The following is a 26,486-nucleotide window of genomic DNA, read 5'->3' as shown; positions in this document are numbered from 1 at the left end:
TGGCCTCAAAATGAACCGACTTCTCTGGAACAACAGTGCCCAGCAGTGCCAGCACTGCTGAAAATGCCCCTTAGATATCAGCCTTGCCAGGATTGAGCCCCACTTTTCTACAGCACTGGGATAGTCTCATCTGGACCCAGGTGAAACCCTCTCCCTAGGGCTGGGATCAATAATGGGGTGGAGCTGAAGATGCCAAGTGATGCCCAGGAACATTTCTGCTCACAAGAGGGGAGGATAAGCCTGCCTGCTCTGAGCATGTACCTTCAAGCCAGGCCTGCCTACCCAGTGACCCTTAAAGCTGGTCACAGTTGAAGCACAGCCTTGGAGCTCTCTGTTCCATCCAGGGCAGCCACCCCATGCAGAACTTTGTTTCATTTTCTCCCCTTTAGCTCTGCCCATGTTGCAACTTTGGTGCCTCTTCCTCCCGGGCTCTCTCATCCTTAGACTTCTCACATTGGTCTAGGTTTTTCTGGCTTTGACACTCAGCACCTTGTAAGGGGGTTGAATGAAGCTCACCTTTTGGCTCTAACCATTCCCATTGGCCCCAGGAAAGGTACCTTATCTTGGCTCAAGCTCCCATGACCCAAACCCATGTATTTGGGAAAAGTTGAAGATAAAGGTTTCCAGGTGTCCAGTCTGAACAATTTCCAGGCCAAGGAGAACATAACTCTTAAGGTGGGGAGCAAAGAGAAGGTGAAAGCAAGAGTCAAAGCAGCCGGCAGTAGAAAGATATAGGAGGATGGCTAGGTAGAGTTAGGGAACCCGAGACCCGGAAATGTACATGATGGAGAGCTAGCATGGGGGGCATTCTAGCACCCTAGTTAAGAGCACAGCCTTTGATGAAGAATCTCCTAACCTAAATGGTTGTATGATCTCAGGCAGATTGTCCTCCCAGAGCCCTGTTTTCATCATCTGTAAAGTGGGATTGGCAAAATAAATGGCATGGTTGTATGAAGAGTAAGTGATAATAAATATATAAAGTATTTTCAACGTATTTGGCACAGAGTAAGTATTCAGAATGGCAGCTGTTACCTTACCATCGTCAGTCCATGAACAGAATGCCAGCTATCAAGTTGTTTCTTTCTTTCTTTCTTTCTTTCTTTCTTTCTTTCTTTCTTTCTTTCTTTCTTTCTTTTTTAAATAATGATTTCAGAGAGGAAGGAAGAGGGAGAGAGAGATAGAAACATCAATGATGAGAGAGAATCATTGATTGGCTGCCTCCTGCACACCCCCCCCCCCCCCCTGGGGATCGAGCCCGCAACCCGGGCATGTGCCCTTGACTGGAATCGAACCTGGGACCCTTCAGTCCGCAGGCTGACGCTGTATCCACCGAGCCAAACCGGTGAGGGCCCAAGTTGTTTCTTATGAGTATATTGGAACAGACCAGGGGTTAGTAAACTGTGGCCTGTGGGCCACATCCAGCTTACTGACTGTTTCTGTATGACCCATGAGCTAAGAATGGTTTTTACACTTAGAAATGGTTGACAAATCAAATTCAAATTTTAGTGTTCGTAAATAAAGTTTTACTGGAACATAGCCATGCTATTTGCTTTACATTGTCTTATTTCCTACCTCTTTACAGAAAGTTTGCTGACGCCTGGCATAGACTCCGCAGACTAGGGCAATGCGTTAGTCAGGGGAACCTTGCAGGACTAGGCTACCTCCTCCGCTCTCCAGCTCTATGCATGCTGGTTACCTTTCTCTGCCCACCAGCCTGCCCCTAGTGCCCCAGAGAACCTTTTAGTTAAGCCAGCCTCATTTGACACAATGCACTCAAGTCTGGATTCTGAACAATGAGGCTGAGTCATTGCAAGGTCATACAGGGGAGCCAGGACAGGACTGTTTTGAGATTAAAATAAAATGTGCAGAAGTGCTCTGTAAATGCAGTGGATATTATTATTCAGCAAATAATGGTTTCCATGTGTTTTATTCTTTGTTTAATAATGTGTGCATAGTCCTTTTCTTTAAACCAAAATGTTTTATTAACCAGAATGCTCACATTTCTTACCAAACCAAGTCTAAGTTTTTAACCCACATGAAATCATCCAATCAGCATGTCAAACTCCACCCTCAAAATGGAGTTTTGAGCTCCCGAGCCGTTCCTAGAGAAAAATCCTGGCTCCTGCCATCTTTTTTATGTTTCCTCTTTACTTCTTGTTCATCGGTCTCCATTTTTTTTCCTGGTTTCTGTGCTTCAGACCACTTGATTGCTGTAGGTAGCTGAGTAGAGAGCAGATAAAAGTCATTGCATTTGAAGAAGCCAAGGAATTGTGAGGCCAGGGTTTTAAGAGAATCATCAGCCAGATTTTGTCATTTGCCAAGGTGATGGTAAGTGCTGGAGCAGAGGAAATACTGTGAGCCAGTTCTTCAATAACTCTAATGGGAGACCCAGTGTTTGGTAGGGGACACCCATGAAGAAAAGCAGAGGGGAGAAGAGGTGGATGGCAGGAGAATCAAAGGATGTTTTTGTAAAGGAGGGGACAAGCAAAGCCCCAGGGGGAGTAAGACAATGCTGGTCTCCTCTGGGTCCCCACGTCCTGAGCCACCTTCCCTGGAGATGGTGGTAAAGGAAGGCTGGGAAGAGCCCTCACGGAGGAGTGAAGGAGCACTGGGGAGAAAAGACTGAGGTTTGGGGTGTTGTTTACCTTACGTGGGTCCCCAGAGGACCTACTGGGGAAGGGTGATAGGAAATTCCAGGAGCAGTGGGGGGAGGGGAGGAGAGGTCAGCAGGAGGATGGTGAGAACAATTCAGGGTTCAGGGGAAGGAGACATGTCCTCAGAGGGTTGCATTTCTGGTGGAAGCCAAGGGCAACAGGAACCTGAGTCACCCTAGGATTAGCTGGCCCCAAATTCTAAATGAAATGCTAAGGTAAGGTTGCTCCTGTTCAGAGAGCAGGGGAGGAGAGAGAGGGTATAGGTGTGAGAAGCCTGATGCCCCCTGAGGGGGTGGGAGGTGAATATTGTAGCTGCCACAAGCCAGTCCCTTGGTGTACATGTGTCAGTAAGATGCTTGTACCAGGAGTATACGAGGTGTACTGCTTAATAATGCGGATTTAGTTCAATAGATGGAGTTACACATATGTTGATATATATGCGATTTGATGTGTATGCTATTTTGTTATATTGACAGCAAGCTTCAAAACTTCATATATCAAATTTTGTGAAGGTGTTAACATCATAGATATTTTTACGCTTAAAAATGTTGAATTTCGTGCCAAAAAAAAGAGCATTTGCGGGAAGTTTTAAATCATTACTTTATTTTGGAAAAAAGTGCTGCTGAACGTATACTTTGGGAAGCTTATGGCGAACATGCTCCATCTCAAGATACTTGTGAACGCTGGTTTAAACACTTTAAAAGTGATGATTTTGATGTGAAAGACAAAGAACGTCCAGGTCAACCGAAAAAGTTTGAAGACCAACAATTACAAGCATTATTGGATGAAAATGCGTGTCAAACTCAAAAACAACTTGCAGAAATATTAAATGTTGCTCAGCAAACAATTTCCAATAGTTTACAAGCAATAGGAAAGATTTTAAAGGAAGGAAAATGGGTGCCACATCAACTGAAGCAAAGACAAATGGAAAACCGAAAAGTCATCAGTAAAATGTTGCTTCAGTGGCATGAAAGAAAGCCTTTTTTTGCATCAAATTGTGACTGGCGATAAAAAGTGGATTTATTTTGAGAATCCCAAATGCACAAAATCATGGGTTGATCCAGGTCAACCATCAACATCAACTGCAAGGCCAAATCGCTTCAGAAAGAAGACAATGCTCTGCATTTGGTGGGATCAGGAAGGTGGGGTGTATTATGAGCTTCTAAAACCAGGTGAAACCGTTAATACTGATCGCTACCGACAACAAATAATCAATTTGAACCACGCTTTGATCATAAAATGACCAAAATGGGCCAGAAGACACGGCAAAGTAATTTTGCTTCATGATAATGCACCATCATACACTTCAAAACCAGTTAAAGACACATTAAAAGATCTTGCCTGGGAAGTATTAACCCACCCGCTGTATTCACCAGAACTTGCTCCTTCAGATTACCACTTGTTCTGATCGATGGCACACGCACTTTCTGAGCAGCACTTCAAAATGTACGAAGAAGTGGAAAATTAGGTCTCTGACTGGTTTGCCTCAAAACAAGAAAAGTTCTATTGGGATGGTATCCACAAATTACCTGAAAGATGGGGAAATGTGTAGCTAGTGATGGACATTACTTTGAATAAAGCACTTTTGATGTTTCTCTTGAAATTATCGTGTTTTCTTTGATACAAAATCCACATTATTAACCAGTACACCTGGTGTGCGTTGGTGACTTTATATAATTTCCTGGACAACTTCAATACTATGCAGTTACTTAAAAGCGCTGAAGGAAGAGGCTCGGGTTTCTGATGATATCTGTCAACACGACTAATCCTGCCCTGGAATGCCCTTCCCCAGGTACCGGTGGGGCTCACCCTTCACCCAGGTTTCTCTCAAAGACGGGCCTCCTCTGACCCCTGTACCCAAAACAACTGTCACCATCACTTGCTCCCATCTCACCCTACTTTATTTCCCTTCGTTCCACATATGCCCACCTGACACATTCTATATTTTTATTAGTTAACTCATCCCACTAGAATGTAAGCCCTTTGAGGTCACAGGGTTCCTTGGGTTCTCTATCCTACTCCCCAATGCCTGGAGCAGTGCCTGACAGAGAGCAGACAGAGCTCAGTAAATATTTGTGAACAAATGAATGAAAGGGTTGACGATGGGGATGGTGAGGGCCGTTCACATGGCCCTCAGGGATATCAACTCCCAAAAGAAGCCCTGTTAGTGATTCTGTTAACCCTTGGGCAGTCTCTCTTCACTAGGCCTCCTATAATGAAAGTGAATTGCCTAGAATGGAAAGTGAATTGCCTAAAATTCAGTGCCACCACCAGCTCAAAGTTTTATGCAATTAAATCTGATTGCTAGAAATTCAGTGCTTTCTTTGCCAGCTCCCTCCCCCACCTTGCCCTTCCCACTTAACTGCTTTTTCTGATGTTGGCCAAGATATCAGAACCTGAGATTAGAGTAAGAAAATTGGGACCCTCCCATGACCCCATGCCAAGACTTGAGGTTTTTAATGACTAAGACAGAAAGACAGCCTTCTTTCCCCAAGGGTCCAGAGACTGTTGGAGAAGTGATAATGAAACATATAATTATATGACAGTGTGATAAGGACAATGGTAGGGAGTGAGCTAGCTTCAGAAGGGCTTCCCTTGAGGAATGATATCTGAATATCAAGCTAAAGGATGAGTAGGATTTAACTGAGCAAAGAAGGGTTGGGTAAAGGTATATATCACGGCAATTCCCCGAGGCTAGAGAAGGAACCGAAGTGCCAGGAAACTGAGCAGGAGGTGGGAGTAGTTCGTAAAGCTAGAGACAAACAGATTGGGATCCCAGCTCCTCCACTACTTAGCTGTGTGACCCGGGGCAAGTTAATTAGCTCATTTGAGGATCAGCTTGCTTATTGTGAAAGTAGTAGTATCTAGGACAGGTTCAGGAGACAATACAGGTAAAATGCTTAGCCAAGTGCCACCCAGTAAATAGTGTATACGGTGCTCTTGTACTACTAGTGCTGGTACAGTGCCCAGCACATGGTAGGTGCTCAGCAGACCGTGAATGAACTGCAGGCTCCTAAAGGTAGCAGTTCTCTCCCAGGCACCCAATTCTTGACCAGCAAGAGAAGCTCACTTCCCTTGCTAGAGGTTCAATCCTTTCCTGGGTCCCAAACCAGAGTCTGTCTACTTCATACCAGGCAGAGTGGCACACTGGAACTTTTTCTCACTACAGGCCATCTGACTTGCTACGTTAGGAGAGCAGCAAAAACCCTTTAAGAAGCTGTGGAAGTAAAAGGCCGGGTCATTTTTGACCAGACTTCGCCAGCTGGAGTCCAGATCGGGATGTGGAATAAGAAGGGTGAGGGAGAGTAGCTGATATTTCTTCTGGAGGTAAGAGCTGTCCCAGAGCCCAAATCAATACAGGCTCTCTCCAGAGTTCTGGTGGCTCCGCATTTTGTTTTGTGGTTTAATTCAGCCTAAGATGAGGCATAATGTATGTACAGTAATTTATGGGTCCCATGGCAACATATTACTTTCCCCCTGAACTTTTCTAAGAAAAAATTAAATCTACAGAAAAGTTGAAGGTTTTCTATAGGTTCATAAATACAATGAACACATATAACCCTTTACTAGATTCATTACTTGTTAATATTTTGCCATATTTGCACGCACTCTTTAATTTCTTTTTGCTGAGCACTTTTTTTGTTTTGTTTTTTGTTGTTGTTGTTTTGTTTTTTACATGTTGATTTCTTCTTTTTTTATAATTCTTTATTGTTAAAAGTATTACATATGTCCCCCTTTTCCCCCCATTGACTGCCTCCAGCCCACCCTTCTCCCCACTCCAGGCCTTCAGCCCCCTATTGTCTGTGTCCATGGGTTATGCCTATACAAGATCTTTGGTTGATTACCTCCCACCCACCCACCTGTGGGGAAGCACAAGAGACTTGGTTGGATACACTGTTAAGGGGGAAAAGCAAGATGAATGAAAGCATGTGTAGTATACTTTAATTTAAGAAAATACATTAATTGCTTATTTTAAAAAATAATGAGAAAAGTAAATACCAACACATCAAAAGACCAAGAAGCCTTTGAAGAGGTACTGAATATCAGTAGCCATCAAGAAAATGCAAATTACAATTACAATAAAATAATACTACACACCCACCAGAATGGCTAAAATTAAAAAGACCAAATAGAATACCAAGTATTGGCAAAGATGAGGCTCAATAGGAACCTTTATGCGCTTGGCTTGGAGATGTAACACTCCTGTCTCTGTTTCTGGTCACATGGCCATCTTCTCCCTGAGTCTGTCTGTGTTTAAATGTTCCCCCTCCTCTAAGGCTGAGTGAGGGTGAGTCTCATTTTAACCTGATTACTTCACGGGCATGGAAGTTAGGACTTCAACATACCTTTTGGGGGGACACAATTCAACCAGTAATAATTATTAAGGGCAGCTAGTGTCACCGAAAAACACCGAACATTATATGTTGCTAAGGGCCCAGTGCACAAATTCGTGCACCTTGAAAGGAACTGTAGGCTGCAAGGCTGTGGTAAGCACAGGGGCAGGTCTCGGCCCATCCTCTGTGCCCCGCCCAGCCCCTCCCGCCACGGCCCCCGGTCCCCTGTCTGCCAGCAGCCCTGCTCCTGCTGCTGCTGCTCCCACGTGCTGAAGGCGCTGGCCCTGCTCACACCCGCTGATGGTGTGGAGTGATTGGGGCCGGCGCCAGCAGCGGGTGTGAGCGGGGCCAGCACCATCAGCAGATATGAGTGGCGGCTGCTGCCCCAATCGCCCCTCAGGAGCAGGGGGAAGTGGAGACCGGCACCGGGTGGTGGCAGCAGGTGCGAGCGGCAGCTTGGGCATCGGCTGTGGGTGGGAGTGGGGTCGGTGCTGGCAGCAGGTGTGAGTGCTGGGCGGGACCGAGGCGTGTGGGAGCAAAGAATTTTCAGTAACCACCAGAGACTTGCCCCGATGACAGTGACTGGCACCCTCCCTTGGTCTGGTGCCCTGCTCACCTGCTCCACCATCCCACTGCGGCCAACGTCCACCATGTTCCGCTTGCATCCCCTGGTGGTCAGCACACATCATAGCAATCGGTTGCTCTGCTGTTTGGTCTATTTGCATATTAGGGTTTTATATATATAGAGATCGTCAAATAATTAGAACCAAATCAGACCAAGTCTAGAGCTAACTACCAATTTACAGTAAACAGAAGGGAGAAAAGAGCATGCTAAAAGCAACACAGGCATATAATTGGCAAAGTCTAGAATGTGGGATATTCTGCAGGACAAATGACTCGGTTTCTTCAACAAATAACTTGCAAGGAGAAAACAGAGGGAGGGAAATCTATAAATTAAAATGGATGCAATAGACCTAGCAACCAAATCCATGTATAGATCTTATTTGAAAATTTGAATACTTTATAGATATTTAATGATCTAAAAAGATTATTGATAATTTGGTGGTAGTGTTTTAAAAACAGAAAGTTCTTAACTCATTATCGGAATACATACCCTCTGATGAAATGACTTGATGTTTGGGAGGTGGAAGGGGAGTAGGGGATGGGTTAGGTATAAAACAGAATTAACCATGTTAATGAGGTATGGTGTTGGGTACATGGGGGTTCTTTGTACTATGTTCTTTATTTGCTGAAAATTTTTATCATATAAAATTATAAAAATAGCCCTGGCCAGTGTGGCTCAGTTGATTATCAGCCCATGCATGGAGGGGTTGCTGGTTTGATTCCTGGTCAGGGCACATGCCCTGGTTGCAGGCTTGAACCCTGGTGGGGAATGTGCAGGAGGCAGCCAATGAACGTTTTGCTCCTCTCTCCTTCTCCCTAAAACTTAATAAAAATATTTTTTAAAAATTATAAAAATAAAAAATGCAGCATGTTAATTCAGTTTCTCAACTTGGGGTAGTCAGTATTGGATTTTATCTTCTGAGGACATCTCCCTCCCCAGACTCACTGAGATCTGCTGTTGGATATACTTTTGTAGGATGTTGAATTTTCTCTTTTCAGAAGTATCTACTGCAGCTTGATTGCTGATGGAGAGGTTTTGTTTATTGGAGGCTCCTGGCTAGCTGACAAAAATATTTTTCATTGCTCTAATGAAAAGAGTTTTGCTCAGTGGATAGAGCGCCGGCCTGCAACTGAAGGGTTCCAAGGGTGACTCAAGGGCGTGTATCTTGGTTGCAGGCTAGATCACCCACCTGGGGTGTGTGCAGGAGGCAACCAATCGATATGTCTCTCCCCCTCTCTTCCACTCTCTCTAAAAATCAATGGAAAAATATCCTCAGGTGACGATCAGCAAAAAAAAAAAAAATTTTCATTAGGCAAAGAAGGAATTTTTAAAAACACCTTTTATTATGAAAGTACTATGCACATAGCACGTGCAGGGGTAAAGGAAACCCAAAATATTCCCCCACACACACACAAAAATCACTCCTTCTACCCCAGTTCTCCTCAGAGGCTGTTTTCTAATTTTCTTGTGAATCACTCTATTTTTCTAGGCATATACAAAAATAAACACAAGTTAGACCTCACTGCAAATACTATATTGCAACTTGTTTATAATTTTTTTTTCACCCAGCAGTATATCTTTAGAGTCCTTTTCATAGCAGCAAATTCAAATCCTCCTTTTTTATTTCACTATATGAAAATACCATATTGGCAAGCATTTCCCCCAATTATTTCGTCTTTCTGATAATGTTACAACACACCTTCCTGTACACAAATAGCAAAGGAATTTTGTTGAAAATTGTATCTCCTAAAAAACTCCCCCTTCATTCTTCCACCCCCGGACAGGAAGCACCCTGTGGTATGAAGCAATCCCCCTCCTGGACCTGGCAGCTGGAGGCGGCGGTCAGGAGTGTACCTGGCTGCCAAGCGCGGGATGCCTGGCCCCGCAGCTCTGTGGCTGGTGGTGGATGCGCTCCTGAGGCCCCTGTATAGACGCCCCGCCCCAGCCCTGGTGAGGTAAAGCACCTAGCATCACGTCATTAGGTAAGTCCGCTGGCTTTGAGGGAGTTTGGGCTGAAGGGTGTGAAACTCAGTTCGATTCACTGGATGCAGCAATTGTTTAGTTGGTGGTATGGTGAATTTAAAGTTAAGGCACTAAGAGAAACCAAGATGGCGGCATAGGTTAAACACCTAACCTGCAGCCGGGCACAACAATTTCAAAAATACAACTAGAGGTCAGAATGGACATCGTCCAGAACCACAGGAAAGTTGGTGGACTGAAATGCCCACAGCTGGGGGGAAGGAGAAGGCCACGGGGACAGTCGGGGAAGCCGTAAAAGCCTGAGGTATGGAGAAACGGGCGGAGACACGAGCACACGCGCCTGCGGGGAGGATGGAACCGGAGAGGAGGGGGCGGCTGATGACCTGGCCGGAGTTCACTGGCAGGAAGGAGATAAAGGCTCCGGAGTGCGCTGAGCACCGGCTCCGATTGCACTGAACCCCATTCCGGGCGAAACCCTGGGAAACTCACTCACTTTCGCAACTCCGCCGCCCCCGCAGGCCGCCCGGCCCGGGACGCTGGGGACGCCGCCGCAGCGGTGGCGCCCGGAGCCCGGTGGCCTCCCAGCACCCGTCCCCGCCGCGCAGCCCCCGCGCGCCTGGTACCGCGGGCCGCGCGCCCCGCACACCGGACGGAGGCATGGGCGCCCTCTCCGTGCACCTCCCGGCGGCGCTAGACTTCAGTAGAGTTGACTGAATTCAAGGGATTAAGAAGTATAAATTGGGGGGACGCCGCGGCGGCGACGTCCGGAACGCGGCGTTGGCGGTGCCTGGAGCTCAGCGGCCGCCCAGCGCCCGTCCCAGCCGCGCGGCCCTCGCGCGCCTGGTTCCGCGGGACGCGCGCACCGCGCACCGGACGGAGGCCCGGGCGCCCTTTCCGTGCACCTCCCGGCGGCGCTAGACTTCAGTAGAGTTGACTGAAATGAAGGGATTAAGAAGTACAAATTGAGAAGTTTGAAAAAGATGGCGGCGGAGGTTAAAGGCTGTTCTGTTGCCTCGCACCCAGCGAAATCGGAGGGGATGAGGTGTGGAGGTGCGTGGGTCTGGCTGGTGGCGGGGGAAAGGGGCTTTTGTTCCAAACCTAAGGGAGATTAGCTCTCCATCACCCTGAAACCCATCTTCTGGCGAACCCCGGGAGAACCAGATGCCTGCGGGGAGAGGCGGAACTCTTGCGGAGGTGCGCCCAGCAATCAGTGTTTGCTGCGCTGGAGTGCGGAACGAGGGGACTTAGATACGTGGAAGGCAGAAGGACCAGACTCACAGCCATCGCGGCTCGCCGCACCATGGCCTGTTGGTGCCCTGAGACCCCGCCCCGCCCTGGGACCCGCCCCGCACGTTTTGAAGACCTGCCCCGCAAGTCTTGCAGGCACACCTGCGCCCCAAGCAACGGCTTATGCATGTGGGTGGCCTGCCCACTGGCAGCGGACCAGATGATCTGCTGTTCTAGTCGGACTGCTCCAGGGCCACTCAGACAGGAGGAAGAAACTACAGTTTTTGCTGTAATCCTTGCTGAGTGCCTAAGGCAGTAGCTGATCTACACCCCATTGGAGACCCAGAAACGAGGGCATCTAGTGGTCTGTGGGAGATGACACCAGATTTCAACCACGTGCATAAGGGACACATTCAACGGGAATATTCAGTGAGCGCCAAAGCTTTGCTGCACCAAGACCCGGCCCATAAACGTGTCTCCTGCACAGCAACTCTTCCTTTATAGACAAAGAGAGCCCCCCCAGTGACACCAACAACAATCAAGACTTAACTATACAAGGAGGACCAAGATGGAGGCATAGGGCGGAAGCCTGATTGTTGCCTACCACAACAACTTTGAGACTACGACAAGAGAGCAGAGCAGACACCATCCAAGACCACCATAGGGCTGGCTGAGTAGATGCTCTACAACTAGAATAAAAGAGGGGTATGTGGGATGATGCTGATGCCGGTGACCCAAAGACCACACTTTAAGAACTACGGCTCAGGCGACACAAAAGAACTATGGCTCAGGCGATACAACAGCGGCCTGGAACGTGCTCGGCGCAGTTCCCCCGGCGGTCTCCGGCTGAGGGGACGGCTCCACTGGCAGCCAAGCACGGACAGACGAGCCCCTATGAGACATGGGGTGGGAGACTCCGCGCTTGCTGACCTCTGAGTCCGTCAAGAATCTCAACGCCCCGGAAGCGGCCAGGTGCGCATGCTCGGCGACCGGCCACCGATGCAGACCCAAGGGCCGACGCAGCGACGCCAGACTGGCCCACCGCCATGCACCGGGTGCACCGGAGCTTCGCCGAGCCGCCGCCCGACGAGTTCTGCAGCAGCCATACTGGAGCTCTGGAAGGATGGCCAGGGGAATTGCTGAGGGGGGATAGACCGGCAGGAATTGGGATCGGGAAGACGGGGCCCCGCTGAGACCCGGGTGCGGGCGGGGTTGCGCGCCTCTGGGCTCGGGTGTGGTCACACACCTCTGGGTATAAGTGAGGCCTCAAGTCCCTGGGTCTAGGTGAGGCCACAAGCCCCTGGGTCCAGGTGAGGCCGGACTCCGGGTCCGGGTGAGGCCAAGTGCCCCTGGACCCGGATGACGCTGGATCCCGTGCCCGGGCGAGGCCAAGCGCCCCTGGGTCTGGGAGAGCCCACACACCCCTGGGTCCAGGCGAGACCATGTGTCCCTGGATCCGGGTGAGGCCGCGTGCACCTAGGCCCGGGTGAGCCCAAGTGGCCCTGGGTCTGGGAGAGGCCAATCGTCCCTGGGTCCGGGTGAGACCATGTATCCCTGGATCCGGGTGAGGCCTCGTGCACCTAGGCCCGGGTGAGGCCACGTACCCCTGGGTCTGGGAGAGGCCAAGCGTCCCTGGGTCCGGGTGAGACCATGTCCCTGGATCCGGATGAGGCCTCGTGCACCTAGGCCCGGGTGAGCCCAAGTGGCCCTGGGTCTGGGAGAGGCCAAGCGTCCCTGGGTCCGGGTGAGACCATGCGTCCCTGGATCCGGATGAGGCCTCGTGCGCCTAGGCCCGGGTGAGCCCAAGTGGCCCTGGGTCTGGGAGAGGCCAAGCGTCCCTGGGTCCGGGTGAGACCATGTGTCCCTGGATCCGGATGAGGCCTCGTGCACCTAGGCCCGGGTGAGGCCACGTGCCCCTGGGTGTGGGAGAGGCTAAGCGTCCCTGGGTCCGGGTGAGACCATGTGTCCCTGGATCTGGGTGAGGCCTCGTGCACCTAGGCCCGGGTGAGCCCAAGTGGCCCTGGGTCTGGGAGTGGCCAAACGTTCCTGGGTCTGGGTGAGACCATGTGTCCCTGGATCCGGGTCAAGCCTCGTGAACCTAGGCCCGGGTGAGGCCAAGCGCCCCTGGGTCTGGGAGAGGCCAAGCGTCCCTGGGTCCGGGTGAGACCATGCGTCCCTGGATCCGGATGAGGCCTCGTGCACCTAGGCCCGGGTGAGCCCAAGTGGCCCTGGGTCGGGGAGTGGCCAAACGTTCCTGGGTCTGGGTGAGACCATGTGTCCCTGGATCCGGGTCAAGCCTCGTGAACCTAGGCCCGGGTGAGGCCAAGCGCCCCTGGGTCTGGGAGAGGCCAAGCGTCCCTGGGTCCGGGTGAGACCATGCGTCCCTGGATCCGGATGAGGCCTCGTGCACCTAGGCCCGGGTGAGCCCAAGTGGCCCTGGGTCTGGGAGAGGCCAAGCGTCCCTGGGTCCGGGTGAGACCATGCGTCCCTGGATCCGGATGAGGCCTCGTGCACCTAGGCCCGGGTGAGCCCAAGTGGCCCTGGGTCTGGGAGAGGCCAAGCGTCCCTGGGTCCGGGTGAGACCATGTGTCCCAGGATCTGGGTGAGGCCTTGTGCACCTAGGCCCGGGTGAGCCCAAGTGGCCCTGGGTCTGGGAGAGGCCAAGCGTCCCTGGGTCCGGGTGAGACCATGTGTCCCTGGATCCGGGTGAGGCCTCGTGCACCTAGGCCCGGGTGAGGCCACGTGCCCCTGGGTCTGGGAGAGGCTAAGCGTCCCTGGGTCCGGGTGAGACCATGTGTCCCTGGATCTGGGTGAGGCCTCGTGCACCTAGGCCCGGGTGAGCCCAAGTGGCCCTGGGTCTGGGAGAGGCCAAGCGTCCCTGGGTCCGGGAGAGACCATGTGTCCCTGGATCCAGGTGAGGCCTTGTGCAACTAAGCCCGGGTGAGGCCACATGCCCCTGGGTCTGGGAGAGGCCAAGCGTCCCTGGGTACGGGTGAAGCCAGATCCTGGGTCCAGGTGAGGCCGTGCGCCCCTGGATCCATCCGGGTGAGGCTGGGTCCCAGGCCCGGGTGAGACCCCGCACCCCTTGGGTATGGGTGAGGCCACGTGCCCCTTAGTCTGGGTGACGCCGTGCCCCTGGGTTCGGCCGAGACCAAACCAGAGGGAGTCGGACCTCCGTTACCACCATTTGTCCACCATCCAGAGCTGAGGGGTCAGTGCTGACATGTACACATAAGGAACTACTGGACATCGAAATTGGGTCTCAAAAGAACTGTTGGTCCAGGGGGAAGCTTGCTACAGATTGATTCATTTGCCTGTCAGCATAAATATTATTGCTCGTCTCACATTCAGTTCTTATTAGTATATATCTAGTGACATATGATCTCGTTCATCTAGAGGAAATGATGAACAACATAGACTGAGGAACAAGAACAGAACCAGAAGCAAGGAGGCATCGATCGGACTATCGGGCCTCAGAGGGAGGATAGGGGAGGGTAGGGGGAGGGTGGGGGGAGGGGGAGAGTTCAACCAAAGGACCTGTATGCATGCATATAAGCCTATCCAACGGTTAAGTTCAACAGGGGATTGGGGCATGCGTGGGGAGAGGGGTGGGATGGGAATGGGGGGATGAGGACAAATATGTGACACCTTAATCAATAAAGAAATTAAAAAATAAATAAATAAATAAAACTAAAAAAAAAAAAATAAAAAAATAAAGTTAAGGCACTAAAATGTTAATGTGGCCACTGCCTCTCAAGGCCAGATGGCTCAGTGCCTAGTTGTCTATGAAAGGCGGCATGCTGAGTGGGTTCGCAGAGTAAGCTTTTACTTTCGTCTATTGCTTTTTATTTTTAAGATGGCTTGTCTTTAATCCTCTGGAAGCCCTCTGTGTCAGCAAGGCTTTTCTTTGCCGCGGTGTGGGACTTTATTTGGGCATCTCTTGCCAGAAATGGGAATTTCCTGGCAAGGAAGAGAGGCAATTTGAGTAACCCCTACACAGACAAATACATTTCACCTCAGCAGAGCTTCTCAGGTGTCATTGAAGATGTGTGAGAAACCAGATAGAAAGCTATAGAAAATGCTCTTTTAAAAAGTATTCTTGCCCTGGCCGGTATGCTCAGTGGGTAGAGCATTGGCCTGAGCACTGCCCTCCCACCGAAGGGTCGAAAGGTTGAGGGCTGGATTCTGGCCAAGGGCACGTACCTGGGTTGCAGGTTTGACCTCCAGCCCGGTTGGGGCTCACGCAGGAGGCAGCATTGGGGACATGGCCAATGTCTCAGGCTTCCTTTCCAGCTTGGACCACGAGTGTCTTCAGGGCTCAGAGCTAAATGCACACGAACGGATTTGTTTCTCCTCGTAAAAACAGAAAATGCTTAGGGTGTCTCTTATTGGAAGAGTAGAAAAAGGTTTATTTATCGACTCTCTCCCTGAAGAGTATATTTTGGAGTGGCTCCTTATTGCTCTTAACACCCTTTGTAAAATTTGGCCAATCACGAATTATTAGAAGACAAGCATATTCTTATTTTGAAGGGATCAATAAAGTTCTTGTTCACCTGACAAGTTTGGTGTTTCCACGTGGCATTTGGCTAAAGAACAGAGGATGCTGAGGAAGCATTGCACTAGTGGGACTTGAGGTGGGGATTCAAGTAAGGAGTGAGGGGATGGGTGGAGAAGGGGTTGAATCTTGGGAAATGGCGGAGGTCCTGAGCGCACCACAGGAGATGCAGGGTGAGTTGGTTAGAAGTAGAGGGCTTGTTTGACACTGAAGAAAAAATGAAGAAAAGAGCTAATGAAGTGTGCTGGGGTAGGTGAAATTACTGACCTAGAAACATTGGTCAATCTGGCACGAGGCTCTAGATACAGTTTACTGTGGTGGCCAGGACCAAGGGTCAGAGACTTTTGTGAGCCGGGCTCAGGGGAAACCAATCACCAGATTTCATGGAGCTGTGGGGGGAAATTCTGTCCAGAGACCAAGTGGATTAAGTCCCAACTGAGAAGGACCCTGATTATGTAGGCATTCGTCCAGGGAAGCTTTCTCTTTGCTGGCTCCCCCTCTCACTCCCCCCTGCCCCACCTGCAGGGGTGTCCCATTTCTCATCACCTGTCCAGTCTTCCTGAACAGCTTTTACATTCTGAACTAGTTCAGTTCCATAGAGAAGCTTTTGTTTAGCATTCATTAGCCTGCAGTCTTTTTCACCCTATGAAATTTTGTCAAGTGACTCAATGATTGGGTTTGAACAACTGTGACCTTCAGCTGCCTGACGATATGTAATGACATCCTTGTTGATTGTAGATTCAAACTCTGGGATCTTTTCAGCCAGCAGGAGGAAACACTAGAAAGGGGTGTAGGGTCCTCCCTTCCTGTCCCCGGGGTCTGTAAGCTAAGACCTAGTCTTACAAGTAAGTGCTCTCGTCAATCTTGATTCCAGTTCCTCTAAACAGATCGATTTCCTAAAGAGACAGAATAACAGGGTGCCTGGTTTAGGAGTCAGAAAACCTGCTTCAGTGTTGCTTTTACCACTGATTCGCCCTGGGCCCGCGGGCAATTTCCCCTTAAGTAAAAATGAAGGGGTCGAATCAAGATGCACATGGATTTCAACAGCATGAAAAGAGGGCCTGAAATGATGACATTGAAGGTTAAATTTAAAACAAGATTAAAATGAAAACAATTACATTTACATCTGGGAGAGAGCTAACATTGCTCTTCCTGTAGAGAAGGCTCACTGGCCCCTGAATGTGAATCCAGAATGAGCTGTGGCCTTCAGAACAGCTCACAATTGCAGGCAGCATGGGTAGATAGATGCTCATCTTCCCGGATCAGGAAGGGTAGAGTCCTGCTTTGCTCTGCTCTCTAGCTATGGCATCTCCTGTCTCGAGTCTCACATCTGCCTCCAATTCTTTCTCAACGTGCAATCAGAGTGATTGTTCTTAAAATCAAAATTTGATTGTCGTTCTCCTGCTTACAAGCCTTCGGTAGCTCCCTGTTGCTCTCAGAATAGCCTCATCCAATGCCTTTCATGATCTCGCCCCTCTTGACTTCGGTATATGTCTTGTCCCGACTCTAGTAGTTCCAAACCTCAGGCAGTTCTGAGAGCTGGCCCTTCTCTCTCTCCACTCTAAAAAGCAGTTTCCAACACGCACACAATGCATGGGAGCAGGTGTGGGCCCCTTCACCGGTCACGTTCCTCCTCTGGGATTACAGAGCCCCTCAGCTTGTCCCTGTCATAGCACTTCCCACACCATACTGCAAGTGCTTGACAGTGCTCCCACTCCCATCCCACAGCAGTGAGCCCCTCAAGACAGAGATCTGTTCTTTTCTCCTGTGTTTTCTCAGCATCTTCCTGGTAGGCACTCAGTTTCTATAGAATCAATGGAAGGCTAGGGGAACAACGGACAACCCCAGGTGCTTTCAGAGAGGGGTGATAAGGATGGCAAAGGCCATGGGAAGAAGGGTGAATGACAAATAACTGAAGACACCTGAAGAGTTTAGTCTGGAGAAGAGCGCGTCAGGAGAGGCACAATAATAACTCACTCATGTCAAGGGCTGCCCTGGGGAGAGGGGATATGATTCACTGTAACCTCTCCAGAGGGCACGTTGCACTCTGGGAGGAGGGAGGTGGGCATGGTATAAAGAAGCAGCTTTGGAGAACACTGTGACACGCTGTTTGGGAACATGTGGTGGAGCCAGGGTGCTGTGCAGCGAAGGGATGGCCTCCTGGGGACCTAAAGAGCTCCTGGCCCTGAAGTCAGGACTCCCACCATTTCCCAGCACCAGCTCAGGAGTGTGAGTAGCAGGATCCTTGTGTTGGGTGAGGCATTCACCCCCATAATACTGACAGCCCTGCAGAACGTGGGTTCTAAGATCTGTAGGTCCCTGACAGCTCTAAACGTCCATGACTTTCTCATCTAGGCCACAACACCTCACATATTAGAAAACTGAACAGACTATCATTTCTTCTTTAGCAGCTTTAGAATATTTTACCTATTCCATTCACCTATGATGGAATAGGTAAAATACTGGTGGATGGAATAGGTAAAATACTGGTCCAGTTCATTGTTCCATTAGGAATGGAAATAGGGATATGGAGGAGTTATAGAACCTTCCTAGTGTGTGCAGGTCATAATAAGAGGAAGAATCTTAACAGGAAATGGAACTCTCAATTACTGTGGCATTAAATCAGATGACTCTTCCAGTTCCTGATAACTTCATGAGCCAAGGTGTCCTATGAACTGTCATGTTTCTTACCATTTCACCTTCATTCCACGCCTGAAGTTCAAGGACACAACCATGACAGTGGCCATAGGGATGGGCCCTGGAACTAGACTGCCTGTGTGACCTCAGAAAGTTACTTAATCTTTCTGTGACTAACTCAGTTGCCTCATCTATACAATGACTATAATAATAGAATCAACCTTGTAGGGTTGTAAGGATAAAATGAGAATGCAGTACATGGGTATAGTAAGTACTTTATATTGCCTAGTATTATTAGTACTGTATTGGATGAGAACAGGACTTGGGGATAAAGAGAATTGATTTCTCATTCTGGTGCAAAGGTATAGTGTAGTAGTCTTCAGCTGCTCTCCGCACGGCCTCAGAAGTGCCTTGGAGCTCCCACTGAGAACCCGGGCTGGGTGAAAGGGCCACAAGATGACAACCATTGGCAAAGAAGAATGAAATGGTGGGGGGAATGTGTGTGTGTGGTGGGGGGGGGGGGGGATGTGCTGCTGTCTGTGGTCCTGAAACATTTAATTCTCTAGAAAATTGAAGGTGGGTTGCAACCATAGTTCCAGGATCGCCCTACCCCCACCCCCACCCCCCATCCCCATAATTCCCTGCTTATGGATAATCTCCTCACCAAATGGGATTTGGATAAATTGTTGATAAGCTTTTGAATAATTAGTTTCTTTTTCTCTGAAGACAGGCAATTCCCATCCTCTGATGTGTTCACTGGCATATTGCCAGGTTACACGCCATCCTGATATGTAACACCTGTGCACCTGATGCCTGCCCAAAGGACCCGGTCAGAAAGGGCAACATAGCGACAACACACATATCTTTGACTGTGATCTCCCTCTTTGTAGAGTCACTGGAACTCTAAGCCCACTGAAGACAGCCCGACAGTGGCCCAGGGCCTCACACAGTGTTTAGCAATCACTCAAGGTGTCCTGAGGCTGGGATCAGAGCCACACTCTACTCTGTCCCAGGTGGCCTGCATGGGCCATCATTCCATCATTGCCTCCGCCATTGCTCATGCTGCAGCTCCTTTCCACTAGTCCCCCCGCCACACACACACCCCCCGGTACAGGGCAGGCTCTCCCCAACCAAGGTCACAGCTGTTCTGTTAGATGCTGTAAAGCTTCTCTTGCTGTTTCAACTTAGAATTTTTATCAAGGACTTGGGATTGATTCCCAGTGGAGACACCTCCCAATCCCGCGGTATCTTTCTCAAAAGCCTTTCTTTCTTTTTCATCAACCTGGACAGTGCAATCCATCACTGTCTCAGGAAAGGGTCCAGCTTCCACCGGAGGCCTCCCCAGGGAAGGGATGAGAAGCATACTACTGCCTCTGTCCTCTTCTCCGTGTCAGAGCTTTATCTGGCATCCGGCTCAGCTACATTCTCAACACCCTCCTCAAATAGCTCCCCGGATGGCCTTCGAGGTGGCAGAGCTCCCGAGGGGCCCCTGCCAACTGGGCTCCCTCTGGGATCCCTCACCCCATGCACAGATATGGAAGTGATTCAGGCTTTCTACACCAGGGGAATTCTCCAAACTTATGTAGCGTTATTAAAAGGAAAAAAACAACAACAGAAAGAATTTTCTTTTCATAGATTAACAAAAATTATTAATGTTGATTTGGCCCATTCTGGCTCCAAGCCGGGTCAGACTCAAACAATAATTGTTTAAACTTACAGAGAAAGAGAGAAAAACAGCATCTCTCAGAGAATGAAATTTTGAAACACCTCCTTATAGATCAGAGGTTGTTTTTATTTTCCTGAATACCAGTTCCTTCGTGGTGCAATCTTAGCCCTTGGCCCAGTGTTCTGTCCTTAGGGGGACTCCGAGGGAAGAGGGTAGCCGGCCTGACTGGTCACAGTGGAATGCTCTCTGCCTGAGAGCTTACCACCCCATCACACACAGACTCACACATCCTCTAAACCATAATCACCTGTGTCCGACTTGGCTCTCAGACATGAAGAGGGAGCCCTGGGTATGCAATACCACAAACATATTCCCCCCAAGAGTACGTATGCAGCAATCCAGACATTCTCATTGCTCTGCCTTCTAATTAGTTCAGGGAGTTGCAGCCTCACAGTGTGGGTGTGCTTGCCAGCTGTGCTGCTCGGGAAGTTATGTGTCTGCGCTCCTTCTGTCTCCTCCCTCGGTGTTGGGAAATTACAGAGCTGGTTCTCTCTGCTTGTCTTGGAAGTGTGTGCACTGACCTTACCCCACAGAGCCTTGGGGACCGATGTGGTGCTATTTGGATCTCAGATCTTGCAGTCTGCGGTCCTTGAGGGGGCGGGAGTGGACGGCCTTTGAGCTGAAAGGGATTGCCTGTAGCTAAGATTGTTCAAGCCCTTTGGGCGACCTACTGCAGAATCAGTGCCCACAGGACCAGAGGAGGGATTTCCAGGACCAGAGGAGGGATATCCTGGCTCAGGGGAAACCTACGTCTCTCACGAAGGGGTCTATTCTGGAGGCTGCCAGACACCTTATCCCCATGGAAAGAGAGGCCCCGAAGAGCCCTCCCGGCCTTCCTTCCTCCGAGGCTGCCCTATCTCTAGTCCCCGGGGCCCTGGGATGGCTGCATGGCTGAAACAAAATCTGCTGACTTTCTAATTGTAACTTTTCTCCTCTACACAGTCCCCCTCATTTTGTTTATGGGTTCTCCCTCTGGGTAACCAGGCCATACTTTCAGCTCTAGATGGAACTTCCCCACCTTGCCCAAGGTTCAGCACACCCCCCTCTTTAAACCTATGGGCGACAGAGTTTTCCCCGGCATTATCCCACAGGGACTTCTCCACCTCAGCTCGCGGTGGCCGGCGCCTCTCCGATTGGCCCACAGGCCTGTGTCGTTTTCTCCACCACACTTCTTAGCTGAAACCCACCAGGGTGCAATTTTCTACCTTATCTCATCCCTTGGCGCAGATTCCACTGTTGGTTTCCTCCTGCCTGCACACCTGTTTTTTTTAGCAGCTGTTCGCATCCTGCCTCACTTGGTCTTTTGGGCAAGGCCTCGGCCACCTCCCTCCTGGGCACGTGCCTTCTCCAGGAGGGCTGCTCTCTGCAGATGGGGTCAGTAAGTCGCTGCCTGGCCGTGGCCTCTGATAGTAGCTTTGCAGGTAGCCACTTGCTTGCCACCTCGTCCCGCACGTCACGTTGATTTTCATGAGCGCACCTCCGCAAAGCCTGAAGGGTCGCTGTCCCTCTGAGGCCTAGGCTAAGGCAGAGCATAAAGGAAGGGCCTCCAAGCTCCTTGACAAATGGTGTTTTCCACACCTAGAAATACGTCTTGTTGTAACCTCTATCTACTTTCAGAAGATCTGCCTAGAAGAAATGCTGTATTAGATGTTATATTTATTTTTCCAAATAGCATAGGAAATCAAGCTTAACATGGGTGTTTTAGTTTAATTTTGTTAAAAGAATAATACATTGCCTCGGCCTATTTGCTCAGTGGTTAAAGCATTGGACTGAGGACAGAAAGGTCGAGGGTTTGATTCCTGGTCAAGGGCACGTACCTCAGTTGCAAGTTCCCCCGCCCCTGTGGGGGTATGTGTGGGAGGTAACCAATCAGTGTGTCACCCCTCATAGCAATGTTCCTCCCTTCCATCTCTCTCTCCCCCTCCTTCCATTCTCTCTGGAAATAAATGGAAAAACAATCCTTGGCTGAGGATTAAAAAAAAAAAAAAAAAAAAAGGAATAATATATCCACATGGTTCAAAACTCCCAAACCATCAACTCTTATATAGCAAAAGTTCTTTCTCCCCACATTATTTCATGCCTGTCCAGGTGCCACTCTGCCTGGGTAAGCACTGTGCTTAGTTTCTTGAGGGTATTTCTCAGATTTTGTTGGATCTTGAGCGTCTCGTACCAGATACAAAATCAGGTGACTGCTTCGGAGACAATGGCTGCGTGCTGGCCAGTTAAATAGGAAGAAGGCCTCTGTCATTCAGTCACACATTTGCCCTTAAGGACTGAGGTACCTGCAGCTCCCCCACCCTGTGGCTACAGAAACTCTGTCCTAAGGTCTTTTTCTTTCTCTGTCTACAACATAGCCTTTGTTGTACCATAGATTTTTATCGCAGCCATCTTTGTCTAAGTGTCTGTTTCAACGTCTTGAAGCTTAAAGCAGATTCCATTACTTGGGAGCTTAGTGAATTGGCCCCAGTTAATCAGATAAGCTCTAGAAAAATTCCCTGGAAACCTCCAACAGATACACTTAAAAATATCTAGCACAGTCGGGTTATCAGGACAAGATTGCAGCCCATACCATCAGAATGGAGGCGACCTATGGTTTTTGCAATAATTTGAGGCCCCAAGAAGGAGTCAGTAGTCAAGTGTGGGCAGGCAGAAGTGCTCAGCCACAGGCTACATGTGCTCTGCAGCCAGCACCTTCTCTGGACCAAGGTCAGTGGACCAGGTAGCAGGAGTGACCAGTACTCTTAGTCAGAAAGGAATTTAGCCCGGCCGCGTGGTTAAGTGGTTGAGCGTCAACCTATGAACCAGGAGGTCATGGTTCGGTTCCCGGTCAGGGCATATGCTGAGGTTGCGGGCTCGAGGGGTGTGCAGGAGGCAGCTGATCGGTGGTTCTCTCTCATCATTGACATTTCTATCGATCTCTTCCTCTCCCTCTCTGAAATCAATAAAAAATATTTTTAAAAAAGAAAGAAAATTCATCTGAGCAGATTAATGTTTAGAGAGTCCAGCTGCCCACTTCCTGGGCTCTCTTGTCTCTCAGTGTGGCTGGAAAGGCAGCTGGCAGCCTAGAGGTTATCAGCATCATCTTTGAGACTGCCCAGGATAGTCATCACTCTACACACACACACACACACACACACACACACACACACACACCATGCTCTTAGTGCCACCTAATACATTTGTCCCAAATCTCCACTTCTCGAAATTCACTGACTCCAGTGGTTTCGGATTGGTGGTGTGTTTGATGGCTCGGCCATAAGGCAAAGCTTCCCTGGTGTTGCTCTGTGTTTGGAAGGCTTCCCCACATAACTCTGTGAACTGGAACTGCACTTAAAGATGTTGACTGCTTGGTCTTAGCAATATCTTTTTGGATATATCTCTGTGGGCAGGGTCAACAAAAATAAAAATAAATGGAGCATTAGCGATCTTGCTCCCCAACATATGTCATCAGTTTGGCTTAAATAAACTCCTATAAAAATTTTCAAAAAGATAAATAAATGGGACTACATCAAACTAAAATCTTTCTGCACAATGATGGAAACCATCAACAAAATGAAAAGACAATCTATAGAATAGGAGAAGATATTCACAAATGATACATCTGATAAGGGGTTAATATCCAAAAATGTAGGAAACTTATACAACTTAACACCAAGAAAAAACAAACAATCCAATTTAAAAATGGGCAGAGAATCTCAACAGACATTTTCCCAAAGAGGACATACAGATACTCAACATCACTAGTCACCAGGGAAATGCAAATCAAAACCATAATGAGATATCACCTCACCCTATCAGAATGGCTATCATCAAAATATCAATGAATAAGTAATAAGTGCTGACAAGGATGTGTAGAAAAGGAAACTCTTGTGCACTATAAGTGGGATTGTAAATTGATGCAGCCACTGTGAAGATTCCTCAAAAAAATTAAAAATAGAGCTTCCACATGATCCAGCAATTTCACTTCTGGGCATGAAGCTGAAGAAAACAGAAACACTATCTTAAAAATATATATACACAAAATATCAGACATATGTCATAGCAATATCTTTACTAATACAGCTCCTAGGGCAATAGAAACTAAAGAGAAAATAAACAAATGGGGCTACATCAAAATAAAAAGCTTCTGCACAGCAAAATAAACCATCAACAAAAAAACAAGAAAGCCCACTGCATGGGAGAACATGTTTGCCAATGTTATCTCCAATAAGGGTTTAATTTCCAAAATTTATAGGGAACTCATACAACTTAACAAATAGAAGATAAACAATCCAATTAAAAAAAAAATGGGCAAAGGACCTAAATAGACACTTTCAAAAGAAGACATACAGAAGGCCATGAGATATATGAAAACATTCTCAAAGTCACTAATCATCTGAGAGATGCAAATCAAAACAACAATGAGGTACCATCTCACACCTGTCAGAATGGCTATCATCAACAAATCAACAAATGACAAGTGCTGGTGAGGATGCATAGAAAAAGGAACCCTCATGCACTGCTGGTGGGAATGCAGACTGGGGTAGCCACTGTGGAGAACAGTGTGGCATTTCCTCAAAAAATTAAAAATGGAACTTCCATTTGACCTAGTAATCCCACTTCTAGGAATATATCCCAAGAAAACAGAAACTCCAATCAGAAAGGATATATGCACCCCTATGATCATAGCAGCACAATTTACAATAGCTAAGATTTGGAAACAGTCTAAGTGCCCACAGCAGATGAGTGGATTAGAAAACAGTGGTACATCTACACAATGGAATACTGTGCTACTATAAAAAAGAAGGAATTATTACCATTTGCAACAGCATGGATGGAACTAGAGAGCATTATGCTAAGCGAAATAAGCCAGTCAGAGAAAGATAAATATCACATGATCTCATTTGTGGAATAGAATGAACAACATAAACTGATGAACAAAAATAGAACCAGAGTCACAGAAGGATTGAACAGACTGTCCAACCTGTGAGGGAAGGTGGGGGTGAGAGGGTAAGAGATCAACCAAAGGACTTGTATGCATGTATATGAGCATAACCAATGGACAAAGACAGGGGGGTAGAGGGAAAGGGCATGTGCTGGGGAGTGGGGGCAGCCAGGGAGTGGTCAATGGGGGGGAAGGGGGAAGGAGACTTATGTAATACTTTAAACAACAAAGAATTTAAACTAAAAAAAAAAAAGATATATACACCCCTCTGTTCATTGCAGCATATTTTACAATAGCCAAGGTATAGGAGCAACCTAGGTGCCCACTGATAGATGATGAATGGATAAAGAAGATCACACACACACACACACACACACACACACACACTGGAATATTACTCAGCATAAAAAAAGAATGAAATCAGGGCCATGTCAGCGAGTGAAAAGGGATGAGTCTAAAATAAGGAGTGCTAAGGAGTTTGGACTGTATCCTGAGAGCTGAGAAGAGCCAATGTAAATATAATGCGTTGGCTGAAGAGCCAGTGTAAATATATTGCGTTGCTTGAGAAGGTGGTACTTGAAGCTTGTGCGCCTGGATTCAAATGCCGACTCCGCCACTTACCAGCGTGTGACCTTGGATAGGTTATTAACCTCTCTGCGTCTTGGTTTCCTCATCTATGAAATGGGAGAGATAACCATGCTTCACAGGATTATAGAGCACTTCGACTAGGTCCGGGCATGCAATGGGCACTCAGTACGTGTTAGCTATGGTAGAAATATCTGGACAGTTACGTGACATGACCACATTTGTCTTTTAGAATGAACACTGCAGCATGGAGAATAGATTGAAGATGTCAAGACAAAAGGCAGGAAGAGCAGGAAAGGAGCAGTAATGAGGCAAGAAATGGGGGACGCCTGCATTAGGGCCGAGAGAAGAGAACAGATCAGAGGGATCTTGAGGTGGAATGCAGGGGACTAGGCATGGAACGCGGGAGGTCAGAGAGAAAAGGACAGATTGCAGGTGGCAGGGTGACCGTGAAAGGCTTCCAGGAAGACATGGGCTTCAGGTTGGTTCTCAAAGGGGTGCCTCTGCAGAAGGGGGGGGGGAGGGGGAGAGGAAAGCCTTCTGGGTAGAGGAAGCGGTGGGAAAAGAAAAGTTTGTTGTTGTTTGTTTTTTTAAAGAGTGTGGAGGTTACCGGATTTTCAATAAACATCTGTCATTTGATTATTTAAGTGTGAATGAAAAGTGGACAAAAAGCAGTAGGGTTAAACAAACAGCCATTACCCATGGGGCTCTGGGGCATTCAGGGCTCCACTCACTGCTCCCTCAGCACCAGCAGAGACCACTTGGTGACATGCTCAGGCACCAGCCCTGACCTGGCCCAGCAGGCAGCCTTCCAGCCAGAGCTGCTCCGGCCCTCCTGGGTGCCCAGATGGGGTGGAGCTGCAATCATTCCCAACCCCCTCCCCCATCACCCCCAGCCAGTGTTGCTTAGAGTGTTGGTCAAATACTGAAGGGTTAAAATCTCTCTTTCTTTGTCATAAGCAGAGATGGGGAGAGAGACATCTTTCCTGTCTACACTGTGCCTGGTTTAAGTGTCTTCCTGTTGTCATAATGGTCCTTCGTTGGTAGCGAAGCCATTTCAGACCAGTGGGGCAATATCTCACCCTTGCCACACTTTCAGTGCTGCTGCTGGCTGGCTGTGCCACAGGCTGGGCTTGCATCAGCCTCGACTCTGTGAGGTCAGTCTGGGGGACAATGACAAGCTGGTGTTGGTTCCAACTCTGCCTAGCAGGGCAGGGGAGGCGGGTAGCGAGGTGTAGC

General features: G+C 48.7%; 1 long non-coding RNA gene across 1 annotated transcript; it reads left to right on the top strand.

Moving 5' to 3' along the window:
* Positions 1-25,600, top strand: LOC129150263 (uncharacterized). Its single transcript, XR_008556999.1, has 4 exons — positions 1-140; positions 5,824-5,981; positions 9,398-9,595; positions 25,480-25,600. It is a non-coding gene; the product is annotated as an uncharacterized LOC129150263 (long non-coding RNA).
* The last annotated feature ends 886 nt before the right edge of the window (positions 25,601-26,486 follow it).

This window comes from Eptesicus fuscus, chromosome 9 (genome assembly GCF_027574615.1).
Source record: "Eptesicus fuscus isolate TK198812 chromosome 9, DD_ASM_mEF_20220401, whole genome shotgun sequence".
NCBI classification, from domain to species: Eukaryota; Metazoa; Chordata; class Mammalia; order Chiroptera; family Vespertilionidae; genus Eptesicus; species Eptesicus fuscus.
The sequence above is the reverse complement of the archived record's forward strand: the minus strand, read 5'-3'. Positions and strand labels throughout refer to the sequence as shown.